General features: G+C 37.1%; 1 protein-coding gene across 13 annotated transcripts in view; it reads right to left on the bottom strand.

Moving 5' to 3' along the window:
- Positions 1 to 26407, bottom strand: part of ERC2 (ELKS/RAB6-interacting/CAST family member 2) — a 508713-nt gene that overhangs the window by 56758 nt on the left and 425548 nt on the right. For 12 of the 13 annotated variants that reach the window (XR_010072774.1, XR_010072776.1, XR_010072778.1 and 9 more), the window contains one exon: positions 4445 to 4635. The exons of the other annotated variant lie outside the window; for it this stretch is intronic. The gene's annotated coding sequence lies outside the window, so the exon portion shown is untranslated. The remainder of the gene's footprint in view (positions 1 to 4444; positions 4636 to 26407) is intronic. 13 annotated transcript variants of the gene reach the window in all.

The following is a 26407-nucleotide window of genomic DNA, read 5'->3' as shown; positions in this document are numbered from 1 at the left end:
ATAATGCCCTAACTATTAGGCTCTGGGTATTGTAATGCAGATTTCTCTCAAGGTTTCTTGTTGAGCAGTTCCATTTCCAATAAATTAGTTATTTGCTATTTGAAACTAAAGCTTCCTTTAGGAAGATTCTTTAAACAACCCTTGATATGACAGAGGTTTCAGGTTCAACAAAGCAACAATTTCTATCAAAATTTCAGTTAACTTGAAAAATTCCCTAGGAGCTTTGGTATTTCCAAGAGCAAATGCAAATAAGTTTCAGACATTTGTGAACAGTCTTTTTTTTCTTTGTGGCAACACTGAAGAGGGGACAGCGAGAGCAGGCCATGCAATCTTTTCCTGTTCAAGACATCAAGCGATTATAGGCTGGGGAATCATTGGTACTATCATCCATCAATGAACCGCTCATATAAAATAAAAATAACAAAATAGGCAATAAAATGAAAACCATTTTCATTTGAAATCAATCAAGGGAAAACACAACAGCATTAATATCACTTTTTCTTTGCTAAGTGACAATGGAGTAGACAATTTTTATACCTGGGAGGATAAGGCCTTTAATCTGAGCTTTAACTAACATGAGACATCTTTACTGTGATTTCTCTTTATCCTTCTTATCTGTAAGCTTGAAAATATGCTGTTCCCAAATTAAATACTAATTTTCATGTGATTTTAACCATAAGTCTGCTTCTCATTTCTATAGCTTGTCTTACATTTGACTGTTACCTGACTCTATCAAGATGCTTATTGATCACAACTTTCAATTATTATAACTCCCTTATTCAGGGCTTCCCAAAGCACACCAATTCAAATCAACTAGAGCCATGTAATATAGTTTATCCACAGTTATACCGAAAAATATTTATTCTTGAAGACCTCTACTCACCTCCAAAGTTTACCATTCTATCAAGTCGTAGCTTTTAAAAATTTTCCCTTCTGTAGAAATGCTTCTGTTTTCTCCACTCTCCTACTCAATTTTCCAATTCCAGTCTTCTTTCAGTCCTCTCTATCCTTCTCTGTCATTATGTTGTTTATTACAGTGGTTTTTTAGCAATTTACCCCAAATTCATAACACTGGTATCTAAGCACCCATTGATTTCCCCCTTTCACGTAGTAGCAAACACCCACTTCTCCAGAGCAATCAAGTCAACATCGCGCTAAGCAGGTCCCTACACTGGTAGGTCCACACACACACAGACTCATCAATATGATGTTAACTTACGATCTTTATCAATTTAACTTCTGTTCACTGTGAAAGGAGAGATTGCATTAAGTTGTGCAAATGCTAGCCCTTCTAAAGACAGATTATGAGACAGTGGAAGTCCTGTGTGGGAAACATAAATGCTGCCAAATGAACTACACGTAAATCTGCTCAGTGAATAACCAGGATACAGACGGCATCCTTCCCACTTCTGCTGAGTGCTCCCCTACTATATGAAAAGCTCCACTGCAATGAAAATAGACACGAACAAGGCAGAAAAAGATTTGTCTTTGAAACCAACAGCCTGTCATGAATATCAGTTTCTATTCCCACCATCACCACCCCCAAGTTACCATATTACAAAGCAGCAATAGTTCACAACGTAATGCAAACTAGGTGATACATCTACTGCCAGAAAAGTAATGTGTAACGAATCACATTATTCCTCTAGTGTTTTTAATAGGTAGAAACGATAATAAAAGAACTGCCAAGGAAGTCCACAGTTCTAATTTTATGGTGTCTATAGCTCTTCAGACTAAAAATAATTCACAGATGTCATTTTCAAAATTAGCATTTCTATTAAAAAGAAAACCAGACTCATCCAGGTTGATCTTAGACATTGACTTACCTGAATAATTCCACAGAGGCAGATAAATGCAACTGCATGAATAAGGACCTGCACTGCAGGACTTAATAAAAACATACATACTGAAAAAAAAAATAGCCTAGGAATTAAGTCAGAAAATGTTACAAACATTTGTTTTATAACTGCAATGCGGTTCATTTAGTTAACTGCTCCTGAGTTCAGATCTAACACACGCTGCTCTACAGAATGGCCTGAAAAGCATTAACACATTTAAAGCAATTTCACTTTTTAGAGCTTCAAAACACACCATGTTTTCTATAGTTCATAACTACCAGCGCACTTCTGAACCACAAATTCTTCCTATCATCTTGCTTAATTACAACATGTTCTTTTAAAGTTAACTTACGTTTGAAACACAGGTTCATAAAAGCCTTCAGTTGTACATTCAAAGGAACTGTTAAATCAAAATAAAATAACTACAGGCCTAAAACTATGGGAGTTCAAAATGGGGCATGAAGAGAATTTAGACACCTCCAGCCAAAACGGTGATCCTCAAGCCCCCTACCTCATCCCGGAGGTGTCTGTTCTCTGAAGACAATGGGGTTTTCTGCGGCAAGATAGGCCAGAAACAGGCACTGCATCTCTGCGCGTGGCCGGAGCTCACGGACCCAGCCAGGACTGACCATCTCGCTGCACAGCTTACCTCCGGGCCTGACTGGGCTCCAGACGAGAAGCCCACCCCTGCACAGGTGATCCGAGGAGTCTGATCCAACAGGTGTTCTCAAAGCCAGCCTAAGCCAGACTAATAAACACCAACCAGGTGGGTTTCCTACAAAATTCTTCAGGTGCTATTTCTTTGTAAAATGGCACGTGATCAGCTGTCATCCCTAGCCCAGCAGCAGCACTACTCGTCCCAGAAGCAAAATCCCCAGGTTCAATTCCTTCTTCGGTCTAGGACTCAAAGCAACATCTCCTAGCAGAATGTTCTAATCAATAAGCTCCAGGCTGCGTAACACGCTGGGATGAGGACAGGGGTATATTAAACCTCTCCTGTTGAAGCTGTATCATTGTACAGAAAATAATTCACGATTCATTGGGCCAGAGAAAGAACACAAGAGGGAGCAAGAGTCTGTAGCCTAGTGATTTGGGCACTCAGCTGGGAAAAGAAGTCCTGGGTTCCTGGCCTTTGCTCCACAGAAGGTTCATGCAATTTATCTACCAGCCTTTCTGTAATGTAAGTCCTAGCCTGGATCTGGCTATGTTTTCCTTCTTGGAAGGAAATTGCATTTTGTGTAATCACTTTTATCAATTTGAATTTCTCAAACATCAGCATGTCTTTTGTATGCTTTTAATGTTAAATTTTAAATAGAGAACACTAAAAAAGCTGAAATGTGCCAAAACTCTCATGCTTATTTCATGTTAATTTTGCTTTATATGTATATAAAATACAAGAACTTACTTGACAGCAGGTTAAAAATAGTATTAAAATGCAAATACATTTATTTACCTGTGCCAATAATGATGCTTTGAATTGCTAAGCTGGAGCTTATTTTTTCATCTCATCTTTCTCAGGATGTGGTACGGTTTTTAAGAAGTTATAACAACAGTAATAGACTTCTCATCTCTTAATTCTGCTCAGTTTCAATTTCTGATTCTCACTTAATAGTATTTTCATTCGCTGGTTCTCATTCCCTAGCACAACAGTGCAATGTCATGCAGGCGACTGTTCAAACCCAAGCAAGTTTACCCTGAAATTCCCACTCCAACAATTTCATGGACATATTTCTGTTTTTGCTAAACATTCTTTTTATAATAGCTTCATTTTGGGCCTAAGCCTACATAACAGGGTCCCTTTAAATAATATTCCATGCCTCGAAACATATTACAAAAACTGTTATATCAAGGCCAGTTATGCAACAGCTCTCTATGGTTTTAGCATATTTACTCTGTCACGCCATATGTGCGACTGCAGCCTCCACAACAAAACCTTTACACACTGAAGTCATTATCTCTGTGAAGTCTGCAACTGGCATTTAAAACTTATTGATGGCCTGGGTATTGGTGGCTCAGTAGGCAGCACTCTTGCCGGAGGCCCAGAAGGTCAGAGGTTCACATTCTGCTCAAAGAACAAGTTGGACATATTCCAGGATTGTGTGTGGGCTGTGCTAGACTCCTAAAGGGGCAGTCCCTAGGACAGTAAGTGAAACCTTGTCTGTTTGGGGGATATCAAAGTCCTCTTGGAAATGGAAGAGGAAGAGGCAAGTTTAACTTGCCTGAAGCAAGTGAATGAAAATGAGCGTACTTGCCGGCGACCTGGATTGAGTTGTGTGTGCTAAATACGGAACGGTACAACTACAGGACGCTGAGCGGTTTTAAACAAGCCATTCTGGTCTTTGTGGCAAGCGTATGTTCAAGGGACAGGTACGGACTGCCAGGCGTGCTCAGCACTAGCTAACTTCCATCATATCAGAATGCCTGTGGATTCAATTTCACACCATGGAACTATGAAAAATGCATGTGTAGTGCGGAGTCTAAAAGAAAAGGCTTAATGCTAGTAAAACTTCAGAGCATGCTATATAATTACGCAAGTAAGTCTTCAGCCAAATATCCAAGTCAGTACTAGCAATATATAAATAGAATAATATAAATGGAGATTCGACCTGCTCTGGTGTTAAACTTTGATACTTGAATATCCCAGATGTCTCCCTCCTCCTCTTCTTCTTTATAGACGGGTAAAGATGGATCTCTTGAAGAAACTGGGGATCACACTCTAGGCAAAGGTTGGACAGGTGATCAATGTACAGCATGAGATTTTGCCGTGGCTATGTGCCTCCAACAGTGACTGGATCATCTGGTTTAGAAAAACAATTCAAAATTGTAATATTTTCTGAAGAATTTCTTTAGGGAAAAATTAGCAAAAGGGAGAACAAATGATTTTATAACATGGAATGTATCACAGAACTTCTTCCCATAATTGTATAGTTCATTTTGAAAGTTCATTTCTTTCTTATTTAACATTTAGTTCATTAACTTTTTAATTCCTTAGAAGTTAGCCTTTAGAAGACTGTATCCCATTTCCATTGGCAGAAGGTGTTCCAATAGTTCCCGATGAGACGTGAAGGTATTCTTGTAAGCTTTGATTTCTTTTTTTGGTGTCTAACACAACCGCCAAAGTGCCAAGGCCAGGTCTGGCCCATTATTTAAACAGGCTCTGGAGCAAGCCACTATTTATTAGCCAAATGGGATTCTACTCTGTAGTGCACTTCAGGGAGGTATTCACAGAGGTTAATGTTCGTTAATGAAGATTCATCTCCCAACACTCCCTCCACAGACTTTCAGTCAATAGACTGAAAGCCATTTTCTAAAGGACCATTCAGAGCACCTAATGTGAGACATTAGAGATGTTTCTTCTAGCATTTCAGAACATCACCTTTTATCTACTTATCTTGTACATAGTGCTTTTTTTTTTTTTTACCATCCCCGAAAAACAAATAATGCCCTCTTTCCCAGAAATATCCATTAGTATAATGGACCTTTAAGTTTAAGTTTGGTGAAATCAACCTGTATTTAAGCAACAGTGTTTACACACAGAAAAAGAGATCATGAATTACAAGCGTCATGACTTCTTTAGGCTATCACACAACTAATGTTTAAGCAATGAGATTCTTAAACGAAACAAGTTAACGATGGCATTATTTCTAGCTTAGAAACAGAGGAACCCATAACATAACCCCAGTGCAAATTTGCAAAGAATCATGAGTTCATCTGTGGCTAAAATATGAAGAGAAGCTATTTCAAGGAACGAAGGATGTCCTCTTAACCTGTGACAACAAATTTGTTTGTTTTTTTCTCTTCTCAGTAAGAAAGCAATTAGGTTTTTTTCCAATAAAAATATCCTTGTCCATATATAAACACTCATGGTAATCATGTAATTACCTTACCCAATCAGATTAAATTGCTGTCAGTTGAGTTCCCACTGTTGATTAACTTTCATGTACTCCAAAGCTAAATGAAGTCTTTGGTAAAGTCACTTAGTCATTTACAAAGGTGTCTCTATGATTCCAAAAAGTATAACAGCAATATATTATTTGCTATAATCATCAAATGTCCAAGGTCAAGGATAGATCACAGTGGAGCCCTTTTTTAAAACCCAAAGAAATACAGAATTAAACTACGTTGCTTATTTTTGTGTTTCTTGCCATGACTTCTAAATGTAATAGTAACCTTTGACCCCCACACATTAAACACCATAATTATGTAATTAAAACTAATTATGCAATTTAACATACATATTTTTGTCCTACAACAGGCAGGTCAATTACCTCACTCATTGACCTTGGAAGCTTTCACAGTTTAAACAAAACAATGAGGCTTTCAATTAATTTTAAAGTACAAACAGAGAAGGAGCAGCAGAACCACAAGTCTTCAAGCTATATTGCACAGATGGGTCATTTACCAGTCCCTTCACTTCGTATTACGTAAAATAAATCCCTCGATCAAAACTTGTAAACATCTTTCTTTCTTATATGTTTCTACCGTTAGAAATGTTAACACACTTGTGAACAAATCATACAGAGATTACTTGCCAAATGCAAGCAAGAAAGGAGGCAATATATTATTTTTCTTTGACCTGCTTCTTTTCTTCAGTATGATTTCGCTCAGTACATCTCTCCCTGTTTCACCTGCACTTTCTGAGGTCTTTTTCTTTCCCCTTTTTTCTTTGTTAGCTTCTCTGTGCCATTGCTCGCTGTAATACCTGATAGTAATTTATATATTATCAAACTCCTGTAGCCGTTGTCTTTTCCAGTTTGTGCTTGCGTCCCTACCCCAGTCGCAGGATGGTGTTTCTCATCAGATCCTGGCTCCTGCAGATGACAATCCAGCACATTGAGGGAGCTCTGGGCTGCAGAAAGCTACAGCTAAAACAAACATGGTAAAGCTCTAAAAAACATTCTAAATTTTCCAGTGCCGGAAGCTTGGTACAAGTGAGAGACACTTTATGAAATTATTGAAACATATTTCACCTGGATAACATCTTTATTCTCTTCATACACTAAGGTAAGCTATATAAACCGCACTGAACATGTTTAAACTGCACACGCAGTATTACATTGTGTCCAAGGAACGTCTTTCTTTTCAAAGAGTAAAATTAGCATCATAATTGAAACACATTTTTATTTTTCAGTAAACTAAATTCCACTCACTAAAGAACAATTCTTAAAGCCAGCATAAGCCTCTACGTTAAAAAGGATCGCATTGCGCTATCTTGTTTTTTCAATTACTATCTTAGCCACAAACAGATCCGCAGAAATGAATAGGCTTAGCCGTGAAGTAACGACAGGTACGTACACCAATCAAGCTTTAAGTTGTCTCCTCTAAATGCGATTTTATGTGGGGGTCAGAAAATAGTCACTGGCCAAACGCACGTGCAAATCTTCGCTTACTTCTTGAAAGTAAAGCAAAAATATCTACAGCGCACTGTGCTCTGGTGTAATTTCTAACACCATTTTTGGAGTCCTTTTGGTTCTCTGCTTTAATTGGGCCTGACTCGCACAAGCAGCTCAAAAAGATATCAGTAAACCTTTGACATAATGGGAACAAGGAGCACCAAACTCCGAATGAGGAGTTACAACAGGAAAGGAACAATTTAAGATGGTAGCAGGCCTTATTGCAACATAAAACCTCAAATTGGATCTGATTTATGTAAAGGAAACCAATATATTGAAATAGTGCCCCAAACTTCTGGACAATAGTTTGAAGGAAAATAATACAGTGCATGTATAGAAATTCTATCCGAGGGAACGGAGCAGATTATTCCTTATACTCTCATTTAACAAAAAGGTTCCTTCTGTTTTGAACGGAACATTAAAATTCTATTTCAGCTCATAGAGCATCCCAAACAGAGCAGCAAAAGAATGTGTGAGGGAGTCCAAATATGGTGCTATTGAAAGAGAGTAGATTAGAGGAATTGGGACAGAATCCTACAAGTGGCTAAATAGCAGCAGGAGCTCAGCTTCACAAACAGCAGGACACTGTTCTTTCCAGACGTGAGTGACATAATACAGGCAAAACAATCAGGATTTTAGCTGATAAATGTATGCATTAGGAAAAGGCCCTGCTGTAGAACTTTCATACTCAACAAACTTTTAGGTACACTCCGTAGCTGTAATTTACACTGCAGAGCATTTTGTCTTAGATGAACACATCCTGTTAATCCTGTAAAACAGAATCCTTTATAAGATAAAGACAATAATTGTTAAGAGCCTAAAGGAAGAAAACACGAGAATATTTGCCTAACAATTCAGGAAATGGATAAAGCCTAAAGCTTTCATAGTTTGACACAGCTTTAGTTCTGTCCTGAGCAAGTCTATGTATATTAGCTTAACTATACATAAAAATATTAGCCCCCAAATATCTAGGATATTTAGAATAAATAACAGAATCTATGTAATCCCATTCATTATTAATAAATCCCATACTATAGCAGTAGTATTAGAGAAGTTTTAAGGTTCTGAAGGGAACAGTTGCATTTGTAAAGAGACATTCAGATATCAAAATACGATGCACTTAAAAAAACGGAACGGTAGATCATTTTGATTTCTAAATTTGATGGGATTTTACAAAATCACACTTTCATTCTAAACATGTATTTTTCACTCACGCTATTTTCAAAATATCTTTTAAAAGGCTGAGATTCCACTTACTTTCCATCTTATGCTACAAGCAACCAGAAGAAAATTTATTCGATTGCTTTTTAGCTAGGGAAGTGCAAACTATTACGGGTAAAACATTCATCTGTCTTCCCTGTCCTCCACAAAATATCCTCGTGGACTAATTACTTTAGTAAGTTGGAAATAAATTATAATCCTTAGGTCAAGAACAGATTTCAGCCTGGAGTAGAGGCCACGCTTCCCTTCCACTCTCATTGCGAGACAAGAATTTGTGAGTGCTGGGGTACGTGCAGGAGGCCTGGCAGAGAGCTGAAGAACACTGGAGCACACCACAGCTCCACCCATCGCAGTACCCTTTCTCCTGTGGGGGCTCCTGGTATAGTCTCCAAGCTTAAGCAACCTTCACGGCATACAACTGATGCGTTGCCAACAGTACCCCAGCATTTAATAGCCTCTGGTGGATTTTTTTTCCCCGCTCATGAATTCATCCAATCTCTTTGTCAACCAGTAAAAACTTTGGCACCCGCAGCATCATGCAGCAAGAAGTTCCATAAAAAAACTGCAGTTTATAGGAAGAAATACCCCATCCTCCTCCCCCTGGCCTGTCTTTAGTTGTTTGGTTGTTGTTTTTTTTAAACTCCCCAACTGCTAATTTTATTTAACACATGGATTAATTGTAACGTGAGGGATAGTAAGTAGCTGTTTTGAATTCACTTCTTCATCACGGATGGCTTTACACTTTCTGGAGACGCAGCGGCATTTGGTTAAACCTTATTAGTTCTCCAGTTACCGAATATCAGGTGGACCGTTTTTATTCAGAAATCAGTTTAAGAGGAAGTCGTGCCTTTGGGAACATCAGCTATAGTGATTAAGGAGCCAGGACAGAGAAAAGGCCAACCAAAAGCACAAAGGCACAGAGTTCCCCTGCCATGGGCAACTACATAAGAACATCAAGACATCTGCAGAATTCACTTGAAGACTGTATTCCCTGAGCCCTTTCTCAGCACATCACCAGAGGTTCATCTACCATGTGAGCCCAAAACAGGCATTTTGCATCACACGATTGAGTGAGGGAACATGACAGATGACGTCTGTATCTCGATAATTTGATGGACATGTAAGCAGATTTATGGTCATTTCTTCTGGAGAAGTTCCTGCTCTGCTAGCTGGCTCCAGTCTGGGGATCTTGTCACAGGTTGGCCATCTGTGATGTTGATGTGTATGACTTCTGGAGATCTTTCATAAAACTGTACCATCAGGAATTTGCAATGATGAAGAGAGAGCCGTAGTATTCAGCAGTCGTAGCTCTAGTCCCCTGCTCAGCTGCAAAACAACTAGACGACGGTGCTTTTCTGTTACCTGCAGCGTTGTGCCGTTATTGAAATATGTAGTCATCTTGTTCTCATCACCACGGGGAGTGTGACTTATTTACATGTACGGATGTATTGCACATTTATAGCATGTTTGGTACAGAGCAGAGCAGCTCTGTAAAAGCTGATTAAGACATTATGCTGAACTAAAAATTGAATGCTTTGTGAATATCTGTGTTTTGGCCTCTCCCCAAATGTCTTCCCCCCACAAAGTGAGAGAGGACAGCTGGAGTAGACTAACTTTCTGTACACAAGAGACTTTTTTTTCTTTCCTTTTGAAGGTATTACTTGCATGTTATTACATTTACATAAAGGATCTTTATTCTTTCCCATATATAGTAAATTGCACTCCGGAATATGAACGTTGTATAGCCATTCCCCGCCCCCCAAATACAAAATAGAATTATCCTCACTGTCATTCAAGCTTTTTTTTTTCCCCATTACAAAGAATTGATGCAAATCTATTTCTGTTTGGTCTGTTTTATGCTGACAGCAATTAATTCTAAAGCCTACAGCATAAAGACATACAAGTATCACATATGTTTTTAATCTACAAGCAAGTTATCCAATTATTTTAGGTAAACTTTATGATCACAACCATTCTTACCAACTCTGATATGATAGGTTATTTTCTTCTTAATGCCTTCAGACTCATATACACTGCTATGGGGAATATATTCTTGAACATTCCTCGTGTTTTACCTCCTGATCTTGAAATAATAATATAATCAATGAGCACATTTTGTTTATACTACTAGTAAAAAGACACTAAAAGCATGCTGGGAAATAATATTCCATGCCTTAGGACTCAAACAAGTTCTCTTTCTAAATAGAGCTTGTGTAAATCACGGACAAAGTTGACAAATTTCACGGATTAGTCATGGTGAAAATATCAGATTTCATGGTTTAAAACAGATTAATAGGAAAATCATATTAGAATCCCAATTATCCAAATTCTGCACGTTGTTGAAGAATTAAATGAAAAATAGTGATAGTTCCGGAGTCCGTTCACTTATTTACATTTGCACCGAGTCACATACAGAGCGTGAATCTTCCTCATCAACCAAATGCCTCGCAAAACCTCAGCAATCTGGATTTAGCCACATCAGGCAAGACACACTGGAACCAGGACATCAGGAATTATAGAGACTACAGTACATTCAAGCTATTTCACTGCATTTTTCCACCAAATCGTCCTAACGTGAAAATATTTTGTCACCTTATAGAAAAACTTCAACTAACAGAAGAAGCAGACTTTGAAATGAAAGCTGCTGTTTTCACAATTATTTGTATTTGGTGCATTTAATTAAAAACTAGGGAAAGAATCTCCTAAAGAAGTTCCACTTTAACAGAATATCTCAGTATTCTGGTAAAAATATAAAATTCTTACCACTGAAAAACAACATTTGGAGTTAAGAGAAACTATCAGTTTTCATGTAAAACTTCATGGCTTTTAAGTCTTTCATGATGATGTAATTTAAAGTGAGGCCTTATTTAAAAGAGAGGTTACATACAAGCATGTGATTCAAAGAGACTTGTTGACTATATAACTATTTGGCTTGATGCCTACATCTCTTCTACTTAGCCGTATAGACCACTTGTCATCTTTGCGTATGAAGACAGCCAATTTGTCAGACATTTGCTTTAATTCTTTTTCTTTGTCTTCTTTACAGTATCCTTCATATACATCCTGGTCATCAATATCATATATCTGACTGGAGGATGGAAATTCATTTGTGTCTCCGTCTTATTTCCTTTGCATGCAATCCTCCTGGGTCTTATAGGATGTACTTAATAAGAACCACATTATGCTGCTAAAGGAAGTCCTTGAGCAGACTTTGAGAAGCAGTATGGCAAATTAGTTTCAGAATGTGGAAGGTCAGGTTGGAAATAAAAAGCTGCAGTTATCTGCAATATTTTCTGCAGTTCAGAAATTATAAGAGAGTTCTAACTTTCAAGAAAGGATTTGTTTCATGTTTTTCCTTTAGAAAGCTGGACTAATATATCCACAAACAATAATGGCTTAGCTGAAACTAATTAAAATTAGCTTTTAGTTAAATTCACATTTTTAATATATGAGCAATCGCACTTCTCTTCCAAGTGTATTTAAATGCTATTGTTTCCACAAACTTAGAACATTATTTGCAACAAAATTCTATACCATTCAGATATTTAAATTTAAAAGTGTATTTGAGTTTGAACATAAATAGCCCTTTAGATGGCTGGAAATGCCAGGTTTATAGCTGTCCCTGCAACCTTAATTCTGCCCCCTGGTGTCTATAAATTATGGTTATTTCTAACTAATGATCACACATTATTTTTCACTCCAGGTTCTCAGTGTCATTCTGTTCACCGACTAAATGCTTCTTACAGAGTGCAGTTGATTTTCAATACTACCAAAGTTTTTAGAACGCCGCTTTTGCTAAGCATCTCCCTAAACTATGTCACTATTTGCTTCCTGGGCTTCTCCGTGCCGCTCATCACCATCTCTGAATATCTCTAGAACACTAACAAACTGCTCTCTGCATCTTCTTTGCGATATGAAAAGAGCATTATCATCTGTGTGGGAAACGGTGGCGCACAGACACTGGGCGCAGTTTCAAAAGTCAGTGTTTGTTGCAGATGTCTTGGTCATTTACTCTAATGCATCAGGCTTGCTTGTGTAAAGCTCTTCAAATTTTATAGTCCTTTTCATTTCTGAAACAGTTGTATAGACTTTAACATGTTATATTTGACACATCTCTATAAAATAAAATTGTACATTTTATTTTCCTCATTTTGTAGATGTTAAAAACTGACTTTTGTCTAGGCAGCCCACAGAACTGTTAGAAATGGCCTAAAACTCAGAACCACGCCTGGTTTCGCTCCTGATGACCAGATACTTTTACTACCTTAATGGCGGTGTTTTCATCGCTTTGAGGTACCGTGACTGCTCCAGACATCTGAGACGGGTCATGACTGACACAAACAGAGGTTCACACAATATCTACATTCTGCTCTACACAATTTTTTAGCACATATGCAATCTGTAGCGAGAGAATGGGTAGGACTGAGTCGACCAAGTAACATTATTGTCTGTCTCTCCCACGGTCACTGTCCCATTGAACATGGAACTCAAGGATGCATTTAGTATAGTAGATAGCAAGCACGGAACAGCAGTGAGGTGCTACAGAAAAGGTAGTAAATGGCTGTATAACTGAAAATCACTGTAACGTACCAAAAAGGGCACACACACACACACAAAATTATACGAGCTACTTTAGACCTGGCACTTCCTAAACTTCCAGACTTTTGATTTGCACTGTAATGTCCATTTAATGAAGCCATTTTCTTGACTTGCAACATATATTTGCTGTATTAAAAGACAAAAATTACAAAAAACTTTAATGATGGCTTGTCAGTATCAGAGGCAAAGTTTGAGCTCTTCAAAGTGATCAATTTTTGGTTCTTAAAATTTTGGGGTGCAAGAACTTCAAAAGACATGTTTGATTTTCTATTGACACTGAAATGAGAAAAGATCCACACAATATTTCCTTTACAGCTCTGAACACAAGAAAAAGGAACACAAATTTTGGACTAAATTTGGTCAAAACCTTGACATAATAATCTCTCCCCCATCTTTTCATATACTGAAAGAAACACGCAATCCATGTTTGTAAAGTGCCTTAATGACCTCAGATGAAAATTACAGAAATGCAAAGCAAGTATAATTGTTGTTATTATGATGAAAACGTCTAGTTCTACTCACTATGTTCACTGCCTTAAGTAACACAGTGGGTAGCCTGTTATTACTAAAGGAATAAACTTTTTCATCAAACACTCTTTATAAAAATATTTCCCTGGAAATGTAACACAGCATGTAGCAAGACTACTACAATTTTCCATCAACTATGAGTACATGCGGCATAGGTACTGTATTTAGATAATTTTACTTGAGCTTTTTGGCAATCGTTCCTCTCAAGGAAACCTACATTAAGCTGAAATTTAGAGTCTGTTATCCCCAGGCCAGCTTCATTGGAATTTTTAATATGGCACTGTCTATTCAACAGTTGTGTGTAAAATGCCAATAAACTGGCCAGAAAAGAGCTGAAGGGCTAATTGCCTTTTAACTCCACTGTGATGATAAAGTCACGTAGAAAGAAAGGAAAAACTCCCACTGCTTTAACAAGTTTATCTGACTGCCACTTTAACATTCTCTGTCTGCATGCACTTTAGTGCATTCACCAATAAAAGGATAAAAGCATTCAAAATCCTATACCCCCAATAACTAAGAAAGTCCAGATTCAAAACGTCTGCTCTGCTGGAATCAGCCCATTAGGTCAGCTAGCTTTTTGCGTTGTACTTGATTTCAACTGTACAGTACATACCAAGGAAGAATTTCCTTTTGATGCAAAAGATTATAAATCCTTAGGAAACTGGAGTGAGAGAAGAAAAGGAAGGATACCGTTTTGAAATAATAATAAAAAGCAGAAACTGCTTCTCCCAGATGAAGGATGAAAGAGTGCCAATCAAGTCAGTGGTGAAATTCCCATTGACTTTAATAGGATTTCATCTCAAAATAAAACACAATGCAGGAAAATATAGCATCATTTAATTTTTAATGCTGGATAAATATATAGTTTCAATTTTCAATTATTCACTGTTCCTTCAACCACATTTTATATTCTTCCCTTCCAAACTTCCCTCTTCAAAAATCCAGTTTTATAAATACAATTTTTTTTATCTGATCGTGAATGAGATTTTCTACCTAACTCTGGTTGTTCGCACAGTGCTACTTCTTATTGATCCATAACTGAAAGTAGCCATCAAATAACGTCAGTTACGGAAGTCAATATTCATAGACAAAAGGCGCATTTTCCTTTGCCGCTGAGTGATAACCACTCTCGTCCTACTTGATTCCACAAAATGAGACGGTTATTAAAAGACATTTCACGGAACGACTGAAAGGAAGAAACTAGCGGTCACTTAATTTTTTGCTGGACCTGTATTTTCACTTTGACCGGAGAAGGAACACAATCGGCTCTGATATTGAACTGACCTGTTCCACTTCATAAAATAAAAGCAGCAGTAGAGGCGTTGTGATTGCCAGCTGCAAACCACTGAGTTGTTTTTCTATTAGAAATCTCTTCCATGTTTTTCTTATTGTAACCTGGAAAGAGTACAAAATCTGAAATCCGAAGGAATTTCTATAGAAAAGAATACTGTTAACACCAAAAGTTCCTCAAGTAGTCACCAAAGCAAATGTTATATCATATTACAGTAAAATTTAAAAGCAGAAGTTCAAACTCAAAATGAAGTGTCCTTCAAAACAGACTTATGTGCATCAGAGCCTCTGCATTAATGGACTTATTTCCATACAGTTCTGCATTTCCCTTCTCCATCATTTTATAATTTGTTCCAGATTTTGTTATTTCTTTCACATTTGAAGGTATATTGTTGCCCATTTGGTTGATGAAAGGTTGAACTGGGTGGAAGTAAAGTGAAATGCTAGAGAGAATATGAAAACAAAAAGGAAGTTAAATTTTCAATTTGTAAGGTCGTAACAAAAGTAAAGAAAATTTAGTGCTCAGGGAGACCCAGAATGTTCATGTTCATAGTAAAAAATAAATAACTTTGCCATCCTTTCAAATTTAAAATGCCAATACCTAAGGGAAGCAATGAATTTATCCATAAGAATACACTACTTTGAGGTTGTCACTGCAGTTCACGGGTATTTGCTTAGATCTTTGTGACTAGATTAGAAGGCAGAGTAAACTAAAAGATCAAGCTAATCTAGGATAAACTTCTTTTCCACAGTTCAAAGGCACTGGCCTTTCCACAGGTTCAATTGCAGGTTTCTTTGAAGATGTGCCCTAAAGTTCATTAAAGAAATTTCACTGACTTGAACTGATTTCAACATTAAAAAGATAATGCAAGAGCTTCATTGCCAGAAAGAACCTGACAGACTGACTTCGAAGCTTTTTTAGGTGGTATTAGATTATTTTTTATAATTCTTCCAGCCTTCCTTATTTAAATAGATCTTTGTGTTTAAAACCTTAAGAAAACTTTAAAAATTAAATTTAAGAAACCCTGAAAACACAGATTTTTAAAAATCCAGTAAAAAATCCTTACTTAATTCTTTCTACAGAATCTAAACTCAGCATCACTGATTTTTTCCCCCTGGTTGACTGGTGGCAGTTCACGCAGTGAACTGTCGGTTATTGCTTAAGTAGCATCTAATCTGTGCATAGAGCTTTGCAAAGAAATACAACGGCAAGAAGAACTGCAGTCGTTAACAACGTAAGACTTATACAGATGTACATAGCCTTGTCTTGGTAACAGGAGCTCCACAGCCTGAGTCAATAGTAATGTGAAGAGGAAAACACGGTTAAGATTTTCTCAACCTCTGCTGAAATCGAGAGACATATTTGCTGATTATATCTCCAGACTTACACTTGGTCATTAAGATAAACATTTGGTTTTTTACACTAGGGTGAATGCTAATCTCCTTAATCAGAAAAAAATAGTAATTGTTGGTACGACGGTCTTAGGAAGGAGACTTTTATTAATAAAGTATCTGAAGAGAAGGCTCTGCCTAGAGAATGGGACTGCGCATACTCTCAAGATGTGTTATGAAATAGCTTGCAACGAATTACAATTATAGACATTTTTAGTACATAACACTGCACGGATGACATGAAAAAAACTGGCACAAAAAAGTTTCCCAAGTCAAGGGTAAGCATATCAGCATCAGTTTTCAGAACAAGCCGGCACCCTCTAACTGTCCAGCAATACAAGCTGCGGTGCCTGGTTACTATGGGCTGAGACTGCTGCACCAGACTCACCAAAGGGTACTCTTGAATTTCACTCGATTTCATGTTTACTCTAAATACTAACTTACTGGCCAGATTCTGTCAAATACAAACCCCATCCCGGAGTCTGACAATTGTTATTTTGTGAACACCGCTAATGAATGGAACTTGCCTTCTTGGACAATAAATTCTACATATTTAGGTCAATTAAATACTTGCATTTCCTCAAAACATTGACTATAGGATGAGCCAAATATTCTGGCGGTACTCCATTCCACCTTTCAGTTATTCTACCTTGAACCTTTATGAGAAAATCCTAAGCAGAAAACTGTCAAATGTACCAAGGTTTATTTGAAACACATCATCCTCGGCTTTTTGATGTGTCCTTTGTTACTCTTTCTCTTCATAAAAGCACACAGCTGTCTCTTTAAGCCTATTTATTTACTTTGCTTTTTTGAGTTCAAGATTTTATCTTGTAGATTAAAAGAAAAAAAAGACAGAACTACCTGTCAGTGTTGACACATTTAGGCCTTGTAGTAAAAGCTGTCAAGATATGCAGCTTACTCACGGAAACTGTGTTTTATCAGAATAATGGAATTGATTACAAAATAATTATTAAAAATATGACAAAATGACATACTGAAGATAAAACAGACATTCACATTAAAGCTTTTGTCATTTAGCAAATCTCTTGCTGTATATTCAACCTGTTGCAGAGACGAACAAGCAAATATTTTACTGATTAAAAAGATATTGAAAAACTGATCCTTCTGTCACCTAGCTTAAAGTTAACCACATAATGTGATTAAAGCTTAGACACACATTGACTTTTTTTTTTTAATTTACGCAATGAATTTCCAGAATTTTGCCTACTATCTTGCATACAATCTACTTTAATGTGTATTCCACACACAGAAAAAATTCTACGATATAGCAACATTATCAGTTTACAAATTGAAACAAGCAAAAGTTTAAAAGTTCCGGATTAAGATTATCTGTTCAGCTTGAATTTTGCACTTTATTAGATATTAATTATGATACAGTCCTTAATCCTGCATATCTTGTTTTTCCCTGGGACTCAGAATGGATGTCAGGCCTTCACCCGTGACCAGCTACAACTCTGATACATCTTATCTTCAAGCCTGGTTAATTGAGCACTATTCAAACACTACTGTCAAAACGAAACTACTAATTTCAGTCAGGCTTTTCTAGAGCATTCTTTATTATGACATCATGGCATTAATTTACGTGAGTATTAGCATCCACTACTCGGTTGACTTGTAGTTATCCTCATCTCTCTGGACTCTCTTCAGTTACTACCATTAAGGATTTTGCTCAGCCAGTTCCAATTTCCCCTCCATCTTCCATATTCCGTCATTCTTATCCGTGTCCTCTGACCTCCACCATCCCCTCCTTCGCAGTTTAGCAGTCCTAATTTTTGTCCTCATCTCATGAACCACCAACCATGATTCTCACCTGTCTGCGCAGCTGCCTCGGCTCCACCGTACCCCTGCGGCTGATTTACCATTTCTTTTCTAGCAACATATATTCCTAAACTTTTTCCTCCTGCCTCAAGGTTTTTAGTCAGTCTCAGTCCTCTCTGCATCTCTTTCTCTCCTCTCAAATCAACTTGTTGAGAAAAATCCCAGTCATGGACTGACGGATAGAGCAGAAGATAAAGGAGAGACAATCTCCCAGCTTCGGGCCTGGGCCTGGCACAAGGGAAGGGCTCCCAAACCGAAAACAAGGGGAATCTTGCTCAGCCCCAGAGCTGACCACACAGACGGAATCCTAGTTGTTAAAACCTAATGATATCATGCAAAGCGGGATCCTTCTAAATTAACCAAATTTAACGTTTTAACAATTTAACATTTACTTGGACAACAAAAAGTACATCCATGAAATTAACACTGTCCAAGTGCTACCACTCAGGACACTATCGTGAAGCAATGGGATCAGTAAATCTTTTCAAAGAAGTTTCCGCTTGTATTGTTTACTAATTTGGGTTGGGTTTGGGGTTTTTTTAACCTATATCCGCTGTCTTGCAAATAGCTGAGCCTTTTCAGCTAAGCACATGGAACCATTTGTGCGGAGTATAAACTCCTGAGACAGATAACCTCACTTGGCAAGGGTCCCAAGTAATTTTATAAAATTATCAGCTAAAAGAAAGGGTTTCTTTATGGGACAGGTCAGACAACCTTTAGTAGAAGAAAGGATACTAGGCAGGTCTGTAAACTGGGAATATATAATGCAGATAAATAAGCCCATACTACTTCTTAATTGTAATAAACTGTTTAATTTGTTTCTTTTTGTTGTTGGAACCAGAAAGGAAATTTTGAAGTGCTGTAATTATAAAATAAAAAGATGTAGAAAATCTTGGTTGATAATTATTTCTTTAAACAGCTGAAAAAAACCTCTATTAAAAAACCCCAGTAGAATAACTTGATGCATTCTGTGTACAAAAATTGTAAAAAAAAATTAAATAATTTTTACAAATTGATATAATGGTATTTACGTATTGATATATATTTCACGTATCGATATAAATGTTCATATAGTGATATACTTTTGGATTCCTTCTTGCTAAGGACAAGAAAATCCTACAGTATGACAGGAATAAAAAACTGTAGTATACATAAATATTTAACAGAAGGAAAAAGGATACATAACACTTCCAAGCTACAGTATTGCCAGAGAGAACGTTGCTATTTAGAGCTGATTAAATATATTTCAAATAATCTTAATAATCAAATTGAGAATTATTTTTTGCTTTTAAAATTTTGTACAATATCAGTTATTTGTACTGTCAGATTGTAAAGCCAGAGTACCTGTACTGTACACCTTATTCACAGCTTATAAAATATTGCTCCTTAGCGTACCACGTACTTCAGTCCTCAAATCACAACGCACAACAATAATTCAGCATTCAGACAAATAACGCTATGCAAAAATTAGCAAATAGGCTCCATAAAAGAGTTCAAAATTAAGTTAGAGGAACAATTATTCACAAACCGGGCCAATAAAAATAGATAAATACAAAATAATTTATGAACAGGTCATAACATCTTTGTAGTTGAGTTTCTCAAAATAGAAATATAATAGTACCTGCTTACAAATTGTTTTGTGAAGTCTAAATTTATTTTAAAAGAGCACACATTATTAGTAGTAATTGACACCAGATATTATTATGATTAAAGATGCAATCAAAGGCCTCTCAGAGGAACATAATGCATAACCCTATACATAGTACCTGAAAAGAATGGGGAGCTTGAACAACACCCTTACGCTTCAGCAGCGAAGGTAAAACTTGCTTTTATAGGTTGATGTAAGAGGTTATGTTTGACTTTCAACTGACGTTGATGGATTGTAGATCACACCTTCAAACTGAGCTGGATGAATTCCAGTTTTCATAGGTGTGATATCACTATCAGTATCGCTACCACAGTCAAATAATTGACCATTGACATCACGCTCAAATTGTAAGATTTTGAGTCTATGGGCTGCCATGTGTTTTATACTACAGTGTACCATGAGGGCCCTTAAAGCATTTCCTTTTCATTTTTTTTCTTCTGTTAGCTGGGTTATTAACTGTATTAGCAGTATTTCCTATTCTGCATATAGGAAATACCTGCTCATACCAGTAATACCTTGTCTAACTGTAAAAAACTAAAAGGAAACTATCCACTATCCTACACTCCATAAATACATCAAGCTCTTAGGCACATAAAAGTGAGACCCTGCGATCCTTAGTTAATACCTGATAGATCTCTGTTAGAGTATTTTGGCTCCATCTACACACATCCCACCATTAAATCTGATTCAACTTAATCCTGTTTAAAATTAAAATAACGGTGACCTGCTATTATTTACCTTACTGAATGTTAATGCTTACTATAAGAGGAGAAAACACAACGAAGTAGAAGAAATTAGAGCAATGACAGCCATTTGAAATGTTAAGTATTTTTCAGTTTTTAACATGTAACTATAAAATTAAAATATAAGATATTTTACAATCAGATTTATTTGCTAACAAAAAAAATGGTTGTCCGTGGTCTACAATGTCTGTTGAATTCAGCAAGTGTGTGGCATTAATTGTTAGGACAAGGACCATTCATAGGAACACAAACACATTTTATCTTCCTTGGGCACTTGGGAATGACTGTTCTTTTGCTAAGATACTGTATATTTTGTTCTATGAGAATGCTGTGAAAATTCAACGTCATGAAATTAACGCCTCACATAAAATTCAAAATAGTTGGTTCCCAAGGATGATGATGTATGAAGGATGATGACGTAATTCCCTTAACTTTTACCCTATTAATTTCTGCATCAGAATTCCATTTTCCTAAAGAGTGTAACCCTAAGATATTCGCTCTCTTTTTAACTCTATGAATGAAGTGAAATGACAAAAGCCTTGGGGTTTTTCCTTTCAAAGGTAAAAAGCCCACACCACATTTTAGTCCATTCATTTACACCTTGAGATCAACACAATCTGAAACTCCAGCTAATTCCATGATACATTGTCCCACTGAAATTCTATATTAATTAAATATTTGAAAGATGCTTTAGTTCTACAAAAAAATTATTTTTAAATAATAGCAATTTCAAGAATCCTTTATCTGTAGATGTTAGGTTATGTTTAGAATTGTAAAGAACTTTCTCTTTTCCTCGTAGAGGAACGTAAAAAACTATATACATCTGAAAACATTTTATTTGTTAAAATTCAGTCATCTCATTTCTGTTTGTTTGTACCACAAACAGATGCAGAAATGTATAATATTCAGTATAGACATGTCTAAAAATGAAAGGCAATAGCGTATAAGCCAGACTCAAATTCTTTCTCAGCATTAATTCCACTCTTTTTTCCTCCACCATGCATTCTTGCCCCTTCTACAACAGTCCTTGAAGTTTAGCAGCTTGAAATCATATGTCTGTCCGTTAAGCTGCTCGGTATGTGAAACCAAGTTTGTAGGAGACCCATAAAATCAAACAAGATCAGACTAAATTATCTGCTGCTGATCTGTGCTGATACATTGCTGCTAGTCACTAAACCAGCCACTTTAGGTCCTGAAAAAAATTCAAGGGGCAATGAACCATGATATGCAATTTCATTGAAAGTTAGTTAAGCACGTTATCTGACAGAAAAAGCAATTTCAGCATCCTTGGTTGTCAACTTGGAAAACAGGAAGAGTGATCGTTACCTCTTTAGCACTAGTAGAGAACATCTGAAGTATTACAGCACGAAAGCTCTTTCATTAAACAAATGATCTCCTACTGACTAGGAAAGCATTCAACTATTTTTTAATTCTGGGATAGAATTATGCCACAAAATTTGTACGCAGAACTACTTGAAGAAAATAAGGCTGAACTTCAATCACTTTCTCCACTGTCATGCCCGTGCAGATACCTCCTCCTATATGCCAAGTATCTGAGATCAGATCAAAACGTGGGTGTTGGGCTTTCACTGCTCCTTCTTCTACTTTTGTGAAGACAGTGCATCAGAACTGCTTTATTTACCTCCCACTATAGAACCGCAACCGAGCAACTGTTTTCTTCTCGCTCCTCTGCTCTTTCTCCTCTATCACGCGCAGAGTCTGTTTTCCTCTTAGCTTTATACCTTCTAAGGTAAAAAAGGTACTGCAGCAGTCACTTAAATGTAGTGTTTCCAAATGCTTTCAGATCACCCACTAATTCTAAATGAAATTAGAATTCTAAATGAAATTAGAATTAGCTACAACTCTAGAATTAGCCACAACTCCCTTATATTTGCTATCAAAGAGAGTATGAAAAGGTGTATAAAAAAAAAGACTGTATTTATGCATGAGCATCCAGAGGAAAGTCTTGATCTTGGAGGAGAGCAGTGTGCAGGTGGTGAGCAAATTAAATCTTCCTTACTTTTTAATGGCATTCTTAAAAATTCTCCAGGACTTTTGATTTGTATGACTTCCCTCGTGGTTAAAGCCATGAGAAAGTAACTAATAAAGCCGAAGCCCCTCCATTGCGCGTCAGGTATCTTCAAGTGATTCCCTCAACACATCCAGAATTTTTTGCTTAGCTGGAACACAGCATCTTAAATTAAGGTTTCAGAATGACAAGAATCCACCACAATTTTTTGATGTTTAATTGTCTTCACTGTTACAAATTTATCTCTCATCTGTCCTGTGAGGTTCTTTTGGTGTGAAATATATGCTATAATTAGTTCCATCACAAGCTTCCTGTCATCCTAAGTGGTCTCATCTTCATGGAAGTGACCCATCGGGCTCCTCTGATGGGATGCATCAGGTTGGATGAGGTGTACAAAGCAATCTCCTTGGCCCAGGCTTCTTCGAGCCTTGCTTGCTTCTGGCTGTCCAAGCACTTGCTCGGGTCTCTGAATGGTGCTGAATGTCTTGCAAAATTGCCAATCTACTTTCCCCCTTTCCAAGATATTTGCAGTTTTCAGCCCCTGAATGTCAAACTTGTGGCTTCTAAGTGCTTCATCCCCTGTTTTCCTCCACAGTCATGACTGTTCTCTCCGCTTTATGCTCTTCACTCATCAGACTTCTTTTACTTTTGCTAATTTCCACTTTCTCTGTTCCTGCTCTCACTTTGCAAAATATCACTTATATCCATGAGGTTATCTTTGTTACGAATTTGTTCTTTTCCTCCATTTTTAATGGGCTTACTTTTTAAAAATTATTTCTACTAGCCTCGACCCTTTCCAAGATATTTATCTGCCGTTTCTCAAGTTTACCTCCAAGCATAATGTCACTATCTTTGCTTTCAATGGTTTTCATAACTTTTTCAACTTGTCACTTACCATCATCTAAGTTAGATGACAATATGGTAATACCAAAAATTAAAGATGGAAAAAAAAGATTTAAAAAAATGTATCTATAGGCAGCTATAGGTCAAAAGAGGCACTAGAACATTAAAGTGATAAAAACTGAGAAAATATCTCCCTTATAAAATTGATAAAAAATAGAATCTTCTAGGTTAGACACGTTCGTTCAGAACTGCCAAAAAACATTGGTGTATTTATCCAGTTTGACATACACACTTACCTGAGAAGAGGGGGGAAAATAAGCCAAAGAAACACAAGAATCATAATCTCTTTTTTTCTCATGAGAAAAAAATTGGACAAAAGAATCATTTCAAGTACAAGTAAATCCCTATTTACTCCCTACTTCCTGCTGTATTTCAAACGACCAGGATAAACACCTGAGGAAACAACTTGAAGAGTTAAGAATAAAACTGAGGAAGAAGTGAGTACGGATGTACGAATGATGTGATGAAATACTAGAAATTATTAAATGCATTAAAACTCTGCCTGCTATTAATAGATGAATAGTCAACCATAGCAATACACGTAAGATACTGAAATCCTTATTATAAAGTACAATACACAAAAGCAACTGATATGCCTGGGTTATGTATTACTTATGGTCCGAATTATGACAGTAAAGCATGAAGGGTGTGGGTTAAAGGTACAGCTACAAGACCTTTTGAATCACGCTCCTAATTATGAATTTTGCAAGCCAGTATCTCCTAATATTGAAATATCCACCCTTGATATTAATATCTGAGCTTCTTTATGGACTCAATTTAATTACCCACATTTGAAAAATATTTTGGCTCTAATAAAATAAAACTTGTTTATTGTTGTTCCAACAGATATATCAACCCTGTCCTCAAAGACTGCCAAACCTTTGGCTTTGAGAATAAGCATCTTTTAAGTCTTTGATTCTTTGAATACTTATCTTCTCTGAGTACATCAAGGAAAATGGCAAATAAATAAATAACCCAACTTTGAACTGTTATGCCTAAGACCTTCAAGTAGCAAAAAAAAATATTTGACTGAGGTACGTTACAGTACGGAGTCAAACTTTGCATGTACAGCATCATGGCACACAGGAAAATGAGAGCCACTATGCACAATAATAGTTATGCTTTTTAATTCTCTCTAAACACACAAAACATCTTGTAAATCAATATAATGCATATTGGATGTATGTCTTTATCTTTTTTTTTTTGTATTTTGGTTTTGCTCATCAGCTTGGAATACTTTTTTCTTCTTAAGTATAAGGTGAAAGGAAAAGCAGCAACACTCACAGATTGGTTCACGAAGCCAATGAGGTGAGAGCTGTGGAACGCTTTCTTGCACTGACCTTCTCGATCACTTGCACTCCTGCCGTGCCTGATTAGCTCCCTGTATTCTCAGAGCCATTACCATCAGTTACGGAGCACCCACAGTAACAAACTGAAACAAAAAGATCTTTTCCACTCCTAAATTCTAGCAGCTTTTCCCACATCAAATACTTCGTGGGAGACATCACTAGAGGAGGCACAAAACGATGCAGGACTCGATAAGATGCTCGGTAATGCAAACCCCACATTGATAGCCCTGCTACGACTACTCAGTACGGAGGGGCAGTGCACGCAACAAAGGCAAGGAACGCTCCTTAAGTTGTGGATCTCAGCTGAGTTCCGTCTCTTGTTTCAATAGTTCTTTCTTGTCCCCACGTTTTTCGTTGAGCAGCTACCCTCAACTGAGAGGAAATATTCACCACTGTCTGCATGAACAACGACAGCTCTGACATTTCCAAAATTAGTACTCCTGCTCAGGTTTATTAAAGACTGTCTTATCTTCTGTTGTGAGCAAACACTTAGCGAGTGTACAACATACAAACCACAGATCTCCTTACTATGAACAAAAGCGAAGAATGTCTCTCCCGGAGACAAAAAGCCTTAACGGCAAAACTACGTACCAATCCTAGCAATTTACACTTTTAGAAATAACGCCGTTTCTACACCTACACACAAAAAGTGAAGTATATCAGTTAATCATGGCTTCTGGAAGAGATATTCAGATTCAATCTGTCAAAATTAATGGTAATTGAAAATTTCTAATGAAGGCGGGAAATTACCCACTTTAGAGCAAGAGAATGCAATGGCTGTAAGGTGAGCACACGGCTTTCCCAGCTCTCCAAAGCCTGTCACAATCCTAACAAACGGTGGGGCAAAGCTTCCCCTGCCCCCCAAAAAGCTCTGCACGAGAATGCCCAACGACTATGTTATAGAATTGCTTTCAATAAACTTCCCTAAGCGCACAGTTCCTGATTTGTGACATGTCCTGTGGTTTACTGAAAGTGAAAATTCAAAATCACATTGCTCATAACATTCAGAATTATTGATTTGTATTAAAATTTTACCTATTATCCATTCAAGGACTTAAGGCCCATCATGCTATTCACAATATAAATACCTTTTTTTCCAGAATTTTCAACAACTCAGGATAAAAATATAAAGAAACTAATAAAGGTGAGATGGAGAGGTAGATACAACTGTGATTTTAAGTAGTATTTATCAGCTTTGCTTGTCACTTGGCCCCTCTTTCGTCCCACAGAAGTTAATAGCCTTTAAGGTAAATTGTTAGTGATTTAAAGGGCGACATGGTGGTGAGTTTCTAGACTTGGACATAGCTTCCTCTCGCCTAGAGAAAACATGAGAGAAAGCGGGAAGTTATTGGAGGAAAAGGTAGACTATACAAGCAATAAAGGCGGGCCTTCCTGATGCAGCCAAGCAGGGAACGACATTGTGTCCCGGAATATTGAGGCTAAACGGTAGATGGCCAATTTCTTATTGAAGATGTGAAATCCAAAATGAGACAGGCCTAAAATATTCTAATTTATTGCACACTTGTCTGAGCACCTCGAAGAGGGTTTACTGACCAGCTTTCATCCTCAAACCTGGGACTATTTTTTCTACTGCACTCATAGCAGATGCTCTTAGAGAAAGCAAGCAGGTATGAG

Source organism: Chroicocephalus ridibundus, chromosome 10 (genome assembly GCF_963924245.1).
Source record: "Chroicocephalus ridibundus chromosome 10, bChrRid1.1, whole genome shotgun sequence".
Lineage (NCBI taxonomy): Eukaryota > Metazoa > Chordata > Aves > Charadriiformes > Laridae > Chroicocephalus > Chroicocephalus ridibundus.
The sequence above is the reverse complement of the archived record's forward strand: the minus strand, read 5'-3'. Positions and strand labels throughout refer to the sequence as shown.